The sequence below is a fragment of the Phyllobates terribilis genome, unplaced genomic scaffold, assembly GCF_046119375.1.
Source record: "Phyllobates terribilis strain yellow unplaced genomic scaffold, ASM4611937v1 Scaffold_2__4_contigs__length_985480577, whole genome shotgun sequence".
Lineage (NCBI taxonomy): Eukaryota > Metazoa > Chordata > Amphibia > Anura > Dendrobatidae > Phyllobates > Phyllobates terribilis.
Genome location: NW_027362762.1, coordinates 9,433,306 through 9,451,490, shown reverse-complemented (window position 1 = coordinate 9,451,490; position 18,185 = coordinate 9,433,306). Strand labels below are relative to the sequence as shown.

At 48.3% G+C, this 18,185-nt stretch overlaps 1 protein-coding gene across 4 annotated transcripts in view; it reads left to right on the top strand.

Moving 5' to 3' along the window:
• PDE2A (phosphodiesterase 2A) overlaps positions 1-18,185 on the top strand; it is a 758,587-nt gene that overhangs the window by 476,783 nt on the left and 263,619 nt on the right. The gene's annotated exons all lie outside the window — the stretch shown is intronic.

Genomic DNA, 18,185 nt, shown 5'->3' with positions numbered 1-18,185 from the left:
CCATCAATTACATTCAGTGTAGACCCGCAATCAACAAACACCCGAAATTCCATTAATTTTTCCTGAGCAATCGTGGAAGCAGCTAAAAATATACCCTTGGAATTTAAACAGGCAATACGGGCGTGACTGACCATTTTTTTTTCTTTCTTCATACGAAGCTCACAGCCTTTAATCAAATGACCAGATTTTCCGCAATAGTAACACAAGCCTTCTGAAAAACGACGATCTTTTTCTTGAGAGCGAGGTGCCACCGATCCAATCTCCATCGGTTCACCACTGTTAGTACACACATTATCATAACCAGAAACTGACATAGCAGAGGATTTGCTCTCATTAACCCTAGCACGCAGTCTTCTATCCACCCGTATAGCTAATTGCATAGCCTGTTGTAAATCCTCAGGTGTAGGATAAGCAATTAGCAGGTCTTTAACCCTTTCACTGAGCCCAGCAAGAAATAGACTTTTCAGAGCAGAATCGTTCCACCCTGTTTGAGTAGACCAACGACGAAAATGTGTACAATATTTTTCTACAGTACCAGATCCTTGTTTTAGACGTCTCAACTCAGTCTCAGCTGATGCGACACGGTCAGGATCATCATATAATAGTCCTAAAGCAGAAAAAAAACTATCCACTGATCTGAAGCATGTATCACTAGGTTGCAAAGAAAAGGCCCACTCCTGAGGCTCTTTGCGCAAAAGTGACATTATGAACCCTACGCGCTGGGATTCATCCCCAGAGGACTTGGGTCTCAAACGAAAATACAATAAGCAAGCATTTTTAAATGAAAAAAATTCTCGATGTTCACCAAAAAATAAATCCGGCAAACATACCTTAGGCTCCAAGAAATGTGCTCCAGGACAGTTACTCACGTGCTGACGGAGCTCGGCCACTTCCAGAGAGAGTCCCTGCAGGTGTTTAGCCAAATCCTGAACCGACACCATGATGGAACAAAAAAAAAAAAAAAATCTTTCCTTAGAGAATTTGCAGGCTGGACTTACTGTTATGTTCTGCTACCAAAGCTAAGGAAAGAGAGGAGATCTGTCCCTACTATAAGACTCAGCTGAATCCCTACGATGTAACAGGGAACCTGATCCTGCGATCAGACCTGCTAAAGTCCTAATCTAGTCTGTACGAAGACCTATAGATGTGGGGAGGAAATCCCTACAGGTACTAAGGACTGGGAGGAATATGGGACACCTCCTAACAGAAATAGTAGCAGACAGACGAACAAACAAAATAGATAGAACATAGAGGTCCGTAGACCAAGCAAACTAACAGAGTTAGATACAGAGCACAGGCTAGCCAGAAAGTAGATATACAATAAAGTCCAGCAAAGCCAGAAGGGCGGAGCAGGATTAAATAGGCCAACAAGGTCATGTGACCAGCAAAGGAAAAAAAACCTAACAGCAAGGTTCTAACACTGTCCTCCACTCATTACCTGTAGTACTGGCTCCTCTGTCCTCCGCTCATTACCTGTAGTACTGGCTCCTCTGTCCTCCGCTCATTACCTGTAGTACTGGCTCCTCTGTCCTCCACTCATTACCTGTAGTACTGGTTCCTCTGTCCTCCACTCATTACCTGTAGTACTGGCTCCTCTGTCCTCCACTCATTACCTGTAGTACTGGCTCCTCTGTCCTCCACTCATTACCTGTAGTACTGGCTCCTCTGTCCTCCACTCATTACCTGTAGTACTGGTTCCTCTGTCCTCCACTCATTACCTGTAGTACTGGTTCCTCTGTCCTCCACTCATTACCTGTAGTACTGGCTCCTCTGTCCTCCGCTCATTACCTGTAGTACTGGCTCCTCTGTCCTCCGCTCATTACCTGTAGTACTGGTTCCTCTGTCCTCCACTCATTACCTGTAGTACTGGCTCCTCTGTCCTCCACTCATTACCTGTAGTACTGGTTCCTCTGTCCTCCACTCATTACCTGTAGTACTGGCTCCTCTGTCCTCCACTCATTACCTGTAGTACTGGCTCCTCTGTCCTCCACTCATTACCTGTAGTACTGGCTCCTCTGTCCTCCACTCATTACCTGTAGTACTGGTTCCTCTGTCCTCCACTCATTACCTGTAGTACTGGCTCCTCTGTCCTCCGCTCATTACCTGTAGTCCTGGCTCCTCTGTCCTCCGCTCATTACCTGTAGTCCTGGTTCCTCTGTCCTCCGCTCATTACCTGTAGTACTGGCTCCTCTGTCCTCCACTCATTACCTGTAGTACTGGCTCCTCTGTCCTCCACTCATTACCTGTAGTACTGGCTCCTCTGTCCTCCACTCATTACCTGTAGTACTGGCTCCTCTGTCCTCCACTCATTACCTGTAGTACTGGCTCCTCTGTCCTCCACTCATTACCTGTAGTACTGGCTCCTCTGTCCTCCACTCATTACCTGTAGTACTGGCTCCTCTGTCCTCCACTCATTACCTGTAGTACTGGTTCCTCTGTCCTCCACTCATTACCTGTAGTACTGGCTCCTCTGTCCTCCACTCATTACCTGTAGTACTGGCTCCTCTGTCCTCCACTCATTACCTGTAGTACTGGCTCCTCTGTCCTCCGCTCATTACCTGTAGTACTGGCTCCTCTGTCCTCCGCTCATTACCTGTAGTACTGGTTCCTCTGTCCTCCGCTCATTACCTGTAGTACTGGCTCCTCTGTCCTCCACTCATTACCTGTAGTACTGGCTCCTCTGTCCTCCACTCATTACCTGTAGTACTGGCTCCTCTGTCCTCCACTCATTACCTGTAGTACTGGCTCCTCTGTCCTCCACTCATTACCTGTAGTACTGGCTCCTCTGTCCTCCGCTCATTACCTGTAGTACTGGCTCCTCTGTCCTCCACTCATTACCTGTAGTACTGGCTCCTCTGTCCTCCACTCATTACCTGTAGTACTGGTTCCTCTGTCCTCCACTCATTACCTGTAGTACTGGCTCCTCTGTCCTCCACTCATTACCTGTAGTACTGGCTCCTCTGTCCTCCACTCATTACCTGTAGTACTGGCTCCTCTGTCCTCCACTCATTACCTGTAGTACTGGTTCCTCTGTCCTCCACTCATTACCTGTAGTACTGGTTCCTCTGTCCTCCACTCATTACCTGTAGTACTGGCTCCTCTGTCCTCCGCTCATTACCTGTAGTACTGGCTCCTCTGTCCTCCGCTCATTACCTGTAGTACTGGTTCCTCTGTCCTCCACTCATTACCTGTAGTACTGGCTCCTCTGTCCTCCACTCATTACCTGTAGTACTGGTTCCTCTGTCCTCCACTCATTACCTGTAGTACTGGCTCCTCTGTCCTCCACTCATTACCTGTAGTACTGGCTCCTCTGTCCTCCACTCATTACCTGTAGTACTGGCTCCTCTGTCCTCCACTCATTACCTGTAGTACTGGTTCCTCTGTCCTCCACTCATTACCTGTAGTACTGGCTCCTCTGTCCTCCGCTCATTACCTGTAGTCCTGGCTCCTCTGTCCTCCACTCATTACCTGTAGTACTGGCTCCTCTGTCCTCCGCTCATTACCTGTAGTACTGGCTCCTCTGTCCTCCGCTCATTACCTGTAGTACTGGTTCCTCTGTCCTCCACTCATTACCTGTAGTACTGGCTCCTCTGTCCTCCACTCATTCATTACCTGTAGTACTGGTTCCTCTGTCCTCCACTCATTACCTGTAGTACTGGCTCCTCTGTCCTCCGCTCATTACCTGTAGTACTGGCTCCTCTGTCCTCTACTCATTACCTGTAGTACTGGTTCATCTGTCCTCCACTCATTACCTGTAGTACTGGCTCCTCTGTCCTCCACTCATTACCTGTAGTACTGGCTCCTCTGTCCTCCACTCATTACCTGTAGTACTGGTTCCTCTGTCCTCCACTCATTACCTGTAGTACTGGCTCCTCTGTCCTCCACTCATTACCTGTAGTACTGGTTCCTCTGTCCTCCACTCATTACCTGTAGTACTGGCTCCTCTGTCCTCCACTCATTACCTGTAGTACTGGTTCCTCTGTCCTCCACTCATTACCTGTAGTACTGGCTCCTCTGTCCTCCACTCATTACCTGTAGTACTGGTTCCTCTGTCCTCCACTCATTACCTGTAGTACTGGCTCCTCTGTCCTCCACTCATTACCTGTAGTACTGGTTCCTCTGTCCTCCACTCATTACCTGTAGTACTGGCTCCTCTGTCCTCCACTCATTACCTGTAGTACTGGTTCCTCTGTCCTCCACTCATTACCTGTAGTACTGGCTCCTCTGTCCTCCACTCATTACCTGTAGTACTGGTTCCTCTGTCCTCCACTCATTACCTGTAGTACTGGCTCCTCTGTCCTCCACTCATTACCTGTAGTACTGGCTCCTCTGTCCTCCACCCATTACCTGTAGTACTGGCTCCTCTGTCCTCCACTCATTACCTGTAGTACTGGCTCCTCTGTCCTCCACTCATTACCTGTAGTACTGGTTCCTCTGTCCTCCACTCATTACCTGTAGTACTGGCTCCTCTGTCCTCCACTCATTACCTGTAGTACTGGCTCCTCTGTCCTCCACTCATTACCTGTAGTACTGGCTCCTCTATCCTCCACTCATTACCTGTAGTACTGGCTCCTCTGTCCTCCACTCATTACCTGTAGTACTGGCTCCTCTGTCCTCCACTCATTATCTGTAGTACTGGCTCCTCTGTCCTCCACTCATTACCTGTAGTACTGGCTCCTCTGTCCTCCACTCATTACCTGTAGTACTGGCTCCTCTGTCCTCCACTCATTATCTGTAGTACTGGCTCCTCTGTCCTCCACTCATTACCTGTAGTACTGGCTCCTCTGTCCTCCACTCATTACCTGTAGTACTGGCTCCTCTGTACTCCACTCATTACCTGTAGTACTGGCTCCTCTGTCCTCCACTCATTACCTGTAGTACTGGCTCCTCTGTCCTCCGCTCATTACCTGTAGTACTGGCTCCTCTGTCCTCCGCTCATTACCTGTAGTACTGGCTCCTCTGTCCTCCACTCATTACCTGTAGTACTGGTTCCTCTGTCCTCCACTCATTACCTGTAGTACTGGCTCCTCTGTCCTCCACTCATTACCTGTAGTACTGGCTCCTCTGTCCTCCACTCATTACCTGTAGTACTGGCTCCTCTGTCCTCCACTCATTACCTGTAGTACTGGTTCCTCTGTCCTCCACTCATTACCTGTAGTACTGGCTCCTCTGTCCTCCACTCATTACCTGTAGTACTGGTTCCTCTGTCCTCCACTCATTACCTGTAGTACTGGCTCCTCTGTCCTCCACTCATTACCTGTAGTACTGGTTCCTCTGTCCTCCACTCATTACCTGTAGTACTGGCTCCTCTGTCCTCCACTCATTACCTGTAGTACTGGTTCCTCTGTCCTCCACTCATTACCTGTAGTACTGGCTCCTCTGTCCTCCACTCATTACCTGTAGTACTGGTTCCTCTGTCCTCCACTCATTACCTGTAGTACTGGCTCCTCTGTCCTCCACTCATTACCTGTAGTACTGGTTCCTCTGTCCTCCACTCATTACCTGTAGTACTGGCTCCTCTGTCCTCCACTCATTACCTGTAGTACTGGTTCCTCTGTCCTCCACTCATTACCTGTAGTACTGGCTCCTCTGTCCTCCACTCATTACCTGTAGTACTGGCTCCTCTGTCCTCCACCCATTACCTGTAGTACTGGCTCCTCTGTCCTCCACTCATTACCTGTAGTACTGGCTCCTCTGTCCTCCACTCATTACCTGTAGTACTGGTTCCTCTGTCCTCCACTCATTACCTGTAGTACTGGCTCCTCTGTCCTCCACTCATTACCTGTAGTACTGGCTCCTCTGTCCTCCACTCATTACCTGTAGTACTGGCTCCTCTATCCTCCACTCATTACCTGTAGTACTGGCTCCTCTGTCCTCCACTCATTACCTGTAGTACTGGCTCCTCTGTCCTCCACTCATTATCTGTAGTACTGGCTCCTCTGTCCTCCACTCATTACCTGTAGTACTGGCTCCTCTGTCCTCCACTCATTACCTGTAGTACTGGCTCCTCTGTCCTCCACTCATTATCTGTAGTACTGGCTCCTCTGTCCTCCACTCATTACCTGTAGTACTGGCTCCTCTGTCCTCCACTCATTACCTGTTGTACTGGCTCCTCTGTACTCCACTCATTACCTGTAGTACTGGCTCCTCTGTACTCCACTCATTACCTGTAGTACTGGCTCCTCTGTCCTCCACTCATTACCTGTAGTACTGGCTCCTCTGTCCTCCGCTCATTACCTGTAGTACTGGCTCCTCTGTCCTCCACTCATTACCTGTAGTACTGGCTCCTCTGTCCTCCACTCATTACCTGTAGTACTGGCTCCTCTGTCCTCCACTCATTACCTGTAGTACTGGCTCCTCTGTCCTCCACTCATTACCTGTAGTACTGGCTCCTCTGTCCTCCACTAATTACCTGTAGTACTGGCTCCTCTGTCCTCCACTCATTACCTGTAGTACTGGCTCCTCTGTACTCCACTCATTACCTGTAGTACTGGCACCTCTGTCCTCCACTCATTACCTGTAGTACTGGCTCCTCTGTCCTCCGCTCATTACCTGTAGTACTGGCTCCTCTGTCCTCCACTCATTACCTGTAGTACTGGCTCCTCTGTCCTCCACTCATTACCTGTAGTACTGGCTCCTCTGTCCTCCACTCATTACCTGTAGTACTGGCTCCTCTGTCCTCCACTCATTACCTGTAGTACTGGCTCCTCTGTCCTCCACTCATTACCTGTAGTACTGGCTCCTCTGTCCTCCACTCATTACCTGTAGTACTGGCTCCTCTGTCCTCCACTCATTACCTGTAGTACTGGCTCCTCTGTCCTCCACTCATTACCTGTAGTACTGGCTCCTCTGTCCTCCACTCATTACCTGTAGTACTGGCACCTGTTTGAACTTGTTATCAGTATAAAAGACACCTGTCCGCAACCTCAAACAGTCACACTCCAAACTCCACTATGGTGAAGACCAAAGAGCTGTCGAAGGACACCAATAACAAAATTGTAGCCCTGCAGCAGGCTGGGAAGACTGAATCTGCAATAGGCAAGCAGCTTGGTGTGAAGAAATCAACTGTGGGAGCAATAATTAGAGGATGGAAGACATACAAGACCACTGATAATCTCCCTCGATTTGGGGCTCCACACAAGATCTCATCCCGTGGGGTCAAAATGATCTCAAGATCGGTGAGCAAAAATCCCAGAACCACACGGGGGAACCTAGTGAATGACCTGCAGAGAGCTGAGAACAACGTTACACAGGCTACCATCAGTAAGACACTACGCCGCCAGGGACTCAGATCCTGCAGTGCCAGACGTGTCCCCCTACTTAAGCCATTACGTGTCCGGGCCCGTCTGAAGTTTGCTAGAGAGCATTTGTATGATCCAGAAGAGTATTGGGAGAATGTCATATGGTCAGATGAAACCAAAGTAGAACTGTTTGATGGAAACACAACTCGTCGTGTTTGGAGAAGAAAGAATTCTCAGTTGCATCCAAAGAACACCATACCTACTGTGAAGCATGGGGGTGACAACATCATGCTTTGGGGCTATTTCTCTGTGAAGGGACGAGGACGACTGATCCGTGTACATGAAAGAATGAATGTGGCCATGTATCGGGAGATTTTGAGTGTAAACCTCCTTCCATCAGCAAGGGCATTGAAGATGAAATGTGGCTGGGTCTTTCAGCATGACGATCATCCCAAGCACACCGCCAGGGCAACAAAGGAGTGGCTTTGTATGAAGCATTTCAAGGTCCTGGAGTGGCCTAGCCAGTCTCCACATCTAAACCCTATAGAAAACCTTTGGAGGGAGTTGAAAGTCCATGTTACCCAGCGACTGCCCCGAAACATCACTGCTCTAGAGGAGATCTGCATGGAGGAATGGGCCGACATACCAGCAACAGTGTGTGTCAACCTTGTGAAGACTTACAGAAAACGTTTCACCACCGTCATTGTCAACAAAGGAAATATAACAAAGTATCGAGATGAACTTTTGTAATTCACCAAATACTTATTTTCCTCCAAAATTTGAAAAAAATTTCTTTCTAGTGGTGGCTGTATAAATCTGTGTGTAGTGTGCTCCCCTAGTGGTGACTGTATAAATCTGTGTGTAGTGGGCTCCCCCTAGTGGTGGCTGTATAAATCTGTGTGTAGTGGGCTCCCCCTAGTGGTGGCTGTTTAAATCTGCATGTAGTGGGCTCCCCTAGTGGTGACTGTATAAATCTGCATGTAGTGAGCTCCCCCTAGTGGTGACTGTATAAATCTGTGTGTAGTGGGCTCCCCCTAGTGGTGGCTGTATAAATCTGTATGTAGTGAGCTCCCCCTAGTGGTGGCTGTATAAATCTGTATGTAGTGTGTTCCCCCTAGTGGTGGCTGTATAAATCTGTATGTAGTGAGCTCCCCCTAGTGGTGGCTATATAAATCTGTATGTAGTGTGCTCCCCCTAGTGGTGGCTGTATAAATCTGTATGTAGTGTGCTCCCCCTAGTGGTGACTGTATAAATCTGTATGTAGTGTGTTCCCCCTAGTGGTGGCTGTATAAATCTGTATGTAGTGAGCTCCCCCTAGTGGTGGCTGTATAAATCTGTATGTAGTGAGCTCCCGCTAGTGGTGGCTGTACAAATCTGTATGTAGTGAGCTCCCCCTAGTGGTGGCTATATAAATCTGTATGTAGTATGCTCCCCCTAGTGGTGGCTGTATAAATCTGTATGTAGTGTGCTCCCCCTAGTGGTGACTGTATAAATCTGTATGTAGTGTGTTCCCCCTAGTGGTGGCTGTATAAATCTGTATGTAGTGAGCTCCCCCTAGTGGTGGCTGTATAAATCTGTATGTAGTGAGCTCCCGCTAGTGGTGGCTGTATTAATCTGTATGTAGTGAGCTCCCCCTAGTGGTGACTGTATAAATCTGTGTGTAGAGAGCTCCCTCTAGTGGTGGCTGTATAAATCTATAAGCAGTGATCTCCCCCTAGTGGTGACTGTATACATCTGTATGTAGTGAGCTCCCCCTAGTGGTGACTGTATAAATCTGTATGTAGTGTGCTCCCCCTAGTGGTGGCTGTATACATCTGTATGTAGTGAGCTCCTCCTAGTGGTGGCTGTATAAATCTGTATGTAGTGAGCTCCTCCTAGTGGTGGCTGTATACATCTGTATGTAGTGAGCTCCCCCTAGTGGTGCCTGTATAAATCTGTATGTAGTGAGCTCCCCCTAGTGGTGCCTGTATAAATATGTATATAGTGTGCTCCCCCTAGTGGTGACTGTATAAATCTGTATGTAGAGAGCTCCCCCTAGTGGTGGCTGTATACATCTGTATGAGGTGTGCTCCCCCTAGTGGTGGCTGTATACATCTGTATGTGGTGAGCTCCCCCTAGCGGTGGCTGTATAAATCTGTATGTAGTGAGCTCCTCCTAGTGATGACTGTATAAATCTGTAGTGAGCTCCCCCTAGTGGTGACTGTATAAATCTGTATGTAGTGTGCTCCCCCTAGTGGTGGCTGTATAAATCTGTATGTAGTGTGCTCCCCCTAGTGGTGACTGTATAAATCTGTATGTAGTGTGTTCCCCCTAGTGGTGGCTGTATAAATCTGTATGTAGTGAGCTCCCCCTAGTGGTGGCTGTATAAATCTGTATGTAGTGAGCTCCCGCTAGTGGTGGCTGTATAAATCTGTATGTAGTGTGCTCCCCCTAGTGGTGGCTGTATAAATCTGTATGTAGTGTGCTCCCCCTAGTGGTGACTGTATACATCTGTATGTAGTGTGCTCCCCCTAGTGGTGGCTATATTAATCTGTATGTAGTGAGCTCCCCCTAGTGGTGACTGTGTAAATCTGTATGTAGTGAGCTCCCCCTAGTGGTGGCTGTATACATCTGTATGTAGTGAGCTCCCACTAGTGGTGCCTGTATAAATCTGTATGTAGTGAGCTCCCCCTAGCGGTGGCTGTATAAATCTGTATGTAGTGAGCTCCCTCTAGTGGTGACTGTATACATCTGTATGTAGTGAGCTCCCCCTAGTGGTGCCTGTATAAATATGTATATAGTGTGCTCCCCCTAGTGGTGACTGTATAAATCTGTATGTAGAGAGCTCCCCCTAGTGGTGGCTGTATACATCTGTATGAGGTGTGCTCCCCCTAGTGGTGGCTGTATAAATCTGTATGTAGTGAGCTCCTCCTAGTGATGGCTGTATAATCTGTATGTAGTGATCTCCCTCTAGTGGTGGCGGTATAAATCTGTATGTAGTGAGTTCCCCCTAGTGGTGACTGTATAAATCTGTATGTAGTGAGCTCCCCCTAGTGGTGACTGTATAAATCTGTATGTAGTGAGCTCCCTCTAGTGGTGGCTGTATAAATCTGTATGTAGTGAGCTCCCCCTAGTGGTGCCTGTATAAATATGTATATAGTGTGCTCCCCCTAGTGGTGACTGTATAAATCTGTATGTAGAGAGCTCCCCCTAGTGGTGGCTGTATACATCTGTATGAGGTGTGCTCCCCCTAGTGGTGGCTGTATAAATCTGTATGTAGTGAGCTCCTCCTAGTGATGGCTGTATAATCTGTATGTAGTGATCTCCCTCTAGTGGTGGCGGTATAAATCTGTATGTAGTGAGTTCCCCCTAGTGGTGACTGTATAAATCTGTATGTAGTGAGCTCCCCCTAGTGGTGACTGTATAAATCTGTATGTAGTGAGCTCCCTCTAGTGGTGGCTGTATAAATCTGTATGTAGTGAGCTCCCCCTAGTGGTGCCTGTATAAATATGTATATAGTGTGCTCCCCCTAGTGGTGACTGTATAAATCTGTATGTAGAGAGCTCCCCCTAGTGGTGGCTGTATACATCTGTATGAGGTGTGCTCCCCCTAGTGGTGGCTGTATAAATCTGTATGTAGTGAGTTCCCCCTAGTGGTGACTGTATAAATCTGTATGTAGTGAGCTCCTCCTAGTGATGGCTGTATAAATCTGTATGTAGTGAGTTCCCCCTAGTGGTGACTGTATAAATCTGTATGTAGTGAGCTCCCCCTAGTGGTGGCTGTATAAATCTGTATGTAGTGAGCTCCCTCTAGTGGTGGCTGTATAAATCTGTATGTAGTGAGCTCCCCCTAGTGGTGACTGTATAAATCTGTATGTAGTGATCTCCCTCTAGTGGTGGCTGTATAAATCTGTATGTAGTGAGCTCCCTCTAGTGGTGGCTGTATAAATCTGTATGTAGTGAGCTCCCTCTAGTGGTGGCTGTATAAATCTGTATGTAGTGTGCTCCCCCTAGTGGTGACTGTATAAAGCTGTATGTAGTGAGCTCCCCCTAGTGGTGGCTGTATAAATCTGTATGTAGTGAGTTCCCCCTAGTGGTGACTGTATAAATCTGTATGTAGTGAGCTCCTCCTAGTGATGGCTGTATAAATCTGTATGTAGTGAGTTCCCCCTAGTGGTGACTGTATAAATCTGTATGTAGTGAGCTCCCCCTAGTGGTGGCTGTATAAATCTGTATGTAGTGAGCTCCCTCTAGTGGTGGCTGTATAAATCTGTATGTAGTGAGCTCCCCCTAGTGGTGACTGTATAAATCTGTATGTAGTGAGCTCCCTCTAGTGGTGGCTGTATAAATCTGTATGTAGTGAGCTCCCCCTAGTGGTGACTGTATAAATCTGTATGTAGTGAGCTCCCTCTAGTGGTGGCTGTATAAATCTGTATGTAGTGAGCTCCCTCTAGTGGTGGCTGTATAAATCTGTATGTAGTGTGCTCCCCCTAGTGGTGACTGTATAAAGCTGTATGTATTGTGCACTGCATAATGCGGGGGTGGGCAATTAATTTTCCTGAGCTGCTACATGAAAGACTGTGACAATTGTGGAGGCTGAACAAATAGGCTGAAATTAATTCTGCTCAATATTAATATTAACATATCAATTATAATTATTATTCATATGAATTGTATCAGTTAATTTACATTGCACCCAGGGGTGTGTGATGTGCCATGACTGTATTGGGGTATGAGTAGCCAGCGGGCACCTGTGGCGTCCTGGGTGCTGTTATTTCCACTGAATGGAATTGATTTCCTAGAAGTAACGAACGTCTGATTGTTGTGATGGATGCGGCGGGATGAGGGGACGCCGACGCCGCTTCTCTTCTCATTCGGTCAGGAGAGAGAATCATCTGTTTTATGTGATCAGTATCCGAGAGTCCGCGCTCCCCCCGCACCCGTCTGATCCGACCAACAAAGAATGAGTCAAATGTCATTATCCCAGAGGGCAAAGCGAGCGACGAACCTCAGCGCCGGGCACTGAGGACAAGTGGGGTTCACCCGAGAGTCACCCACCCCCGATGTCACGTCAGGCACACCGCCAACTACCATCGACCCCGAGAGCCAAGACTCTGCAGAAGATGTGACAGCGACAAAGAGCAAAGAATGTCGTTATATCTGCGTCCAGAATAGTCAGCTCCATATCTCCTCCATAGGGGGCAGTGTTATAGGAGGTATATACAGAGCCTTCAAAAAGTCTTCACACCCCGTGACATTTTCCACATTACAGCACAAACTCAAATGTATTTTATTGGGATTTTCTGAGATAACACAAAGTAACGAGTATTAGTGACGAGTAAAGGAAATGAGACGAGGTTTATAATCACTCCACAAATATAAATCTGAGACTTGCACCGTGCATTAGTATTCAGCCCCTGAGGCAGAACTTTGTAGGACCACCTCTCGCTGCAGTTACTGCTGCAGTCTTTTGCGGTCTGTCTCTCCACCTCTCTCTGCAGTCTTTTGGGGTCTGTCTCTCCACCTCTCTCTGCAGTCTTTTGGGGTCTGTCTCTCCTGCTTTCTCTACAGTCTTTTGGGGTCTGTCTCTCCAGCTTTCTCTGCAGTCTTTAGGGGTCTGTCTCTCCAGCTTTCTCTGCAGTCTTTTGGGGTCTGTCTCTCCAGCTTTCTCTGCAGTCTTTTGGGGTCTGTCTCTCCAGCTTTCTCTGCAGTCTTTAGGGGTCTGTCTCTCCAGCTTTCTCTGCAGTCTTTTGGGGTCTATCTCTCCAGTTTTCTCTGCTGCAGTCTTTTGGGGTTCTGTCTCTCCACCTTTCTCTGCAGTCTTTTGGGGTCTGTCTCTCCTGCTTTCTCTACAGTCTTTAGGGGTCTGTCTCTCCAGCTTTCTCTGCAGTCTTTTGGGGTCTGTCTCTCCAGCTTTCTCTGCAGTCTTTTGGGGTCTGTCTCTCCTGCTTTCTCTACAGTCTTTAGGGGTCTGTCTCTCCAGCTTTCTCTGCAGTCTTTTGGGGTCTGTCTCTCCAGCTTTCTCTGCAGTCTTTTGGAGTCTGTCTCTCCAGCTTTCTCTGCAGTCTTTTGGGGTCTGTCTCTCCAGCTTTCTCTGCAGTCTTTAGGGGTCTGTCTCTCCAGCTTTCTCTGCAGTCTTTTGGGGTCTATCTCTCCAGCTTTCTCTGCTGCAGTCTTTTGGGGTTCTGTCTCTCCACCTTTCTCTGCAGTCTTTTGGGGTCTGTCTCTCCTGCTTTCTCTGCAGTCTTTAGGGGTCTGTCTCTCCAGCTTTCTCTGCAGTCTTTTGGGGTCTGTCTCTCCAGCTTTCTCTGCAGTCTTTTGGGGTCTGTCTCTCCCACCTTTCTCTGCAGTCTTTTGGGGTCTGTCTCTCCACCTTTCTCTGCAGTTTTTTGGGGTCTGTCTCTTCAGCTTTCTCTGCGGTCTTTTGGGGTCTTTCTCTCCACTTTTCGCTGCAGTCTTTTGAGGTCTGTCTCTCCACCTTTCTCTGCAGTTTTTTGGAGTCTGTCTCTCCACCTTTCCCTGCTGCAGTCTTTTGAGGTCTGTCTCTCCAGCTTTCTCTGCAGTCTTTTGGGGTTTGTCTCTCCAGCTTTCTCTGCAGTCTTTTGGGGTTTGTCTCTCCAGCTTTCTCTGCAGTCTTTTGGGGTTTGTCTCTCCAGCTTTCTCTGCTGCAGTCTTTTGGGGTCTGTCTCTCCACCTTTCTCTGCTGCAGTCTTTTGGGGTCTGTCTCTCCAGCTTTCTCTGCAGTCTTTTGGGGTCTGTCTCTCCAGCTTTGCCCCCTCGCTCTCGCTCAGTGATTGGATGGAGACGTCTGTGATCAGTGACTTTCCCGTCTTGTCACAGATTCTCTGGGATTTGGGTCTGGACTGTGACTGCGCCGTTCACACACAGGAATACGCTCTGATCTAAACCCTCCATTGTGGCTCTGCAGGATGTTGAGGGTCGTTGTCCTGCTGGAAGGTGAACCTACGCCCCGGTCTCAGGTCTCCTGCAGCCTGTAACAGGTTTTCCTCCAGGATTGTTCTGTATTTAGCTCCATTCATCTTCCCATCATCTCTGACCAGCTTCCCTGCTCCTGCTGAAAAAAAGCCTCCCCACAGCAGGATGCTGCCACCACCATGTGTGATGGTGGGGATGGTGTTTTCAGGGTGATGTGCAGTGTTAGTTTTCCCTCACAAATAGCAATTTGCATTTAGCCTAAAACATTCTCCTTTGGGCTCATATGACCAGAGACCCTTCCTCCCCATGTTCGCTGTGTCCTCTACATGGCTTTTTGCAAACTGTAAACGGAACTTCTTATGGTGGCTTTCAAAAAAGTCTTTCTTCTTGCCACTCTTCCATAAAGACCAGATTTGTGAAGCATACACCTAATAGTTATCCTGTGGACAGATTCTCCCCCCTGAGCTGTGGATCTCTGCGCCTCCTCCGGTGACCATGGTCCTCTTGGCGACTTCTCTCATTAGTGCTCTCCTTGCTTGGAACGTCAGGTTAGGTGGACCGCCATGTCTTGGTAGGTTGCAGTTGTGTCGTACTCCTTCTATTTTTGGATAATGAATTGAACAGTGTTCAATGAGATGTTCAGAGCTGGGGCTAGTTTTTTATAACCTAACCCTGCTTTCCTCTTCTCCACAGCTTTATCCCTGACTTGTCTGGTGGGCTCCTTGGTTTTCAGCTTTATCCCTGACCTGTCTGGTGGGCTCCTTGGTTTTCATGATGCTGTTTGATCCCTAATGTCCTCACACAAACCTCTGAGGCCTTCATAGAACAGCTGTAGTTATACTGAGGAGAAATCACACCCAGGGGGACACAATGTACTAATTATGTGACTTCTGGGGGTGATCGGTCACTCAGGATGTTATTTAGGGGCATCAGAGTACAGGGGGCTGAATACTAATGAACAGAACAATTGTCAGATTTGCATTTTTAACATATGTATCATTTCCTTTACCCGTCACAAATACTTGTTACTTTGTGTTGGCGTCACACAAAATCCCAATAAAACACATTAAAGTTTGTGGGTGTAACGTGAAAAACTGTGAAAAAGTTCAAGGGGTGTGAAGACTTTTATTATTTTAATTATATTCTCTACTGATTTCCTCTGTGTATTTCCTCTTCTCGGAGGTGGGCACTTTCTGTCTTTCTTCCGCGTCTTCTTCTGGCTCATTTCTGAGAATATATATATATTACTGACGTCTTGCTGTCGCACTGTACAGATGACTAAGCAGCGTTTTGTTTTCCGCCGTTCACACCATTAAGCAGAGATCAGGGAAGTATCAAGCCGAGGTGCTAAACATCTCCCACCTGTGAACCCGTCTGTAGCCCCCCACAATACATCACATCAGCGGGCGCGCCAGACATTGTAATATTTGATATGGCGATTTCCTGTGTGAACGCCGCCGGCTCCACTCGTAGCTTTTAATGTCAGTGACAAATGATACAAACTCGGGGCCATTAAATATATGAGATCACAACCTCGTTACATAACGCACTGGGCCGACCTGAGCGCTGGCACCGCGTGCAGCGTTAATTAACTCCGCTCCCTCGCGGCCGCAACGTCCGTGATTTAAAGCTGATGAAATCGCAATATATCAATGGTGCAGAGAGCGAGACGACGGCAGCGCGGGAATGCTGGAGATTCAGTTCTTGTAAAAAAAAAAAATTGTAATATTTTTTCCTCCAGTTCAGGAATTTTTTTGATTTTTATGCCCCGATGATATTATAGACCTTTTCACCAATGTGCCTGGAGTATAAGGTGCACATGACCATCTGTTTCCTCAGTTCAATGTCTACAATTTCCCATAGGAAGCCGAAATTGTGAATGTAAGTGCAGAACAACATACCAATTATCAGCAGAATTGTGAATGCTGCTCTTGATGTAACTGCAGAACAACATATCAATTTATCAGCAGAATTGTGAATGCAGCTCTTGATGTAACTGCAGAACAACATATCAATTTATCAGCAGAATTGTGAATGCAGCTCTTGATGTAACTGCAGAACAACATATCAATTATCAGTAGAATTGTGAATGCAGCTCTTGATGTAACTGCAGTACAGCATATCAATTATGAGCAGAATTGTGAATGCAGCTCTTGATGTAACCGTAGTACAACATATCAGTTATCAGCAGAATTATGAATGCAGCTCTTGATGTAACCGTAGTACAACATATCAATTATCAGCAGAATTATGAGTGCATCTCAATGTGACTGAGTAACAAAATGTAACAGTAGAATAGTTGTGGGTGTGACTGCAGTATAAGCCTTGATGTAGTAACAGAACTGTGAATGCAGCTTTGGATGTGACAGGAGGATAAGACAAGATACAACAGCAGAATTATGACTGCAGCTCTGAATATGACTGGAGTATAAGACACAATGTATTAACAAAATCATGAATGTAGCTCTAAATGCAACTGCAAAATAAGACAAGATGTAACAGCAGAATTGTGACTGCAGCTCAGGATGTGACTTCAGTACAAGACGTGCAGTGATAACAGATTGTGGCTGCTGCTCTCGATGAGACTGAAGTATTCAACCCCAATGCCCAAAACGTAAGCCGCTGTGTTAAATGTAAAGGAAACAAAAGTACAATGATCTGGAAATTTCTTATCATCGTATTTTATTCACAGTAGAACAGATCAGAAGTTGAACGTTGGACATTTTTCTGTTTCATTTGAAGTTGATGGCAGCAACAAATCCTAAAAAGTTGTGCCCGGGCCGTGTCCACCATTGTGCCGGGGCCGCGTCCACCATTGTGCCGGGCCGCGTCCACTGTTGTTCCTAGGCCATGTTCCCCATTGTGCCCGGGCCGTCTCCACTGTTGTGCCCAGACCATGTCCACCATTGTACCCGGGCCGTGTCCACCATTGTTCTCGGGCCGTGTCCACCATTATGCCCGGGCCGTGTCCACCATTGTGCCCAGACCATGTCCACCATTGTGCCCGGGCCGTGTCCACCATTGTGCCCGGGCCGTGTCCACCATTGTGCCCAGACCATGTCCACCATTATGCCCGGGCCGTGTCCACCATTGTGCCCAGACCATGTCCACCATTGTGCCCGGGCCGTGTCCACCATTGTGCCCGGGCCGTGTCCACCATTGTGCCGGGCCGTGTCCACCGTTGTGCAGGGGCCGTGTCCACCGTTGTGCAGGGGCCGTGTCCACCGTTGTACCCGGGCCGTGTCCACCGTTGTGCCCGGGCCGTGTCCACCGTTGTGCCCGGGCCGTGTCCACCATTATGCCCGGGCCGTGTCCACCGTTGTGCCCTGGCCGTGTCCACCGTTGTGCAGGGGCCGTGTCCACCATTGTGCCCGGGCCGTGTCCACCATTGTGCCCGGGCCGTGTCCACCATTGTGCCCGGGCCGTGTCCACCATTGTGCCCGGGCCGTGTCCACCATTGTGCCCGGGCCGTGTCCACCATTGTGCCCGGGCCATGTCCACCATTGTGCCCGGGCCGTGTCCACCATTGTGCCCGGGCCGTGTCCACCGTTGTGCAGGGACCGTGTCCACCATTGTGCCCGGGCCGTGTCCACCATTGTGCCCGGGCCGTGTCCACCATTGTGCCGGGGCCGCGTCCACCATTGTGCCCGGGCCGTGTCCACCGTTGTGCAGGGGCCGTGTCCACCGTTGTGCATTGTCCTCTATTCTTGTTACAACAGTCTGTGTAGGTTGGAGAAGGAGACAATCACCGACGTTTTGGGAGAGGAACATTGTCTCCTTCTTGTCTGATGTCGGATTATTGCTGCTCCTCAGTTTGGGGTCTTTGTCGGATTTACCTCTTATAATGGCTGGTTCATCCCCCCGGACTCAGGTGAGCTTGTGCACAAGGGTCAAGGCTGATGATCTCTGTGCTGTAGATGACAGAGATGTAAAGTCTTTGTAATTTTACATTGTGGAACATTGTTTTGAAACTCTTCCACCATTTGTAGCCTCAGTTGTTCTCAGATCGGTGACCTCTGACCATCTTTAG